Source organism: Elephantulus edwardii, unplaced genomic scaffold (genome assembly GCF_000299155.1).
Source record: "Elephantulus edwardii isolate Elephantulus edwardi_28Jun2011 unplaced genomic scaffold, EleEdw1.0 scaffold00217, whole genome shotgun sequence".
In the NCBI taxonomy this organism is placed as follows: Eukaryota; Metazoa; Chordata; class Mammalia; order Macroscelidea; family Macroscelididae; genus Elephantulus; species Elephantulus edwardii.
Genome location: NW_006399967.1, coordinates 3,704,582 through 3,705,765, shown reverse-complemented (window position 1 = coordinate 3,705,765; position 1,184 = coordinate 3,704,582).

Here is a 1,184-nt window from a genome sequence, read left to right as displayed (position 1 = left end):
TGGAGAGGGTTAAACTGGGCTGCCCCTTGGAGGCAAGGATTTTGAAACTTTGTCTAACATACTTTGGTCATGTTGTAAGGAAAGATTGGAGAAGGATATCATGCTTGGGGGGATGGAGGGCAGGAGAAGAAGGCCTTCTGGAGGTGGATAGATTTGGCGACTGGGGCAATCGGGATGGGAGTGTCAGAGACAGTGAGGTTGGCACAGGACAGAGCAGAGCTTAGAACTGTTGTACATAGGGTCACTATGAGTCGCAAGTGACTCAACGGTACATAACAACAACAACAGAGGAAGTAGACAAAGAGTTAGAAACTCACAACCTACCTAAACTGACACAGACCAAAATTGAACACCTGAGCAGATCCACTACAAAAAAAGATATTGAACAGGTAATAAAACAACTTCCAACAAAAAAAGCCCTGGACCAGATGGTTTTACTAGTGAAATTTATTAAACATTCAGAAAAAAACTGTCACCAATTCTACATAAAATATTTCAGAAAATAGAAAAAGATGGAATTCTCCCAGACTCATTCTATGAAGCAAACATATCCCTGATATCAAAGTCAGGTAAAGACACCATCAAAATAGAAAACTATAGACCAATATCTTTCATGAACATAGAATATGTTCTGTCATGAACATGTTTCATGAACAAAAAACCTCAACAAATTTCAGGCCAATACAATCCAACAGTACATCAAAAAAATAATTCACCATGACCAAGTGGGATTCAAACAGGTATGTGAGGATGATTTAACATAAGAAAAACAATTAATGTAATTCATCACGTTGACAAAGCAAAGAACAAGAACCACATGATTCTATCAATTGATGCAGAAAAGGCCTTTGACAAAATCCAGCACCGTTTCCTGATTAAAATACTCAACAACAACAAAAAAAAATACTCAACAAAATAGGAATAAGGGGGAAATCCTCAACATAGTGAAAAATATATATGCAAAACCAAGAGCCAACATTATTCTTAATGGAGAGAGATTATTAAAGGCATTCCCTTTGAGAACAGGAACTAGGCAAGGATGCCCACTGTCACCTCTCCTATCCAATATAGTATTGGAAGTCTTAGCAATAGCAATAAGACAAGAGAAGGAAATAAGAGGTATCCAAATTGGCAAAGAGGAGGTAAAATTATCTCTCTATGCAGATGATATGATAGTGTACTTA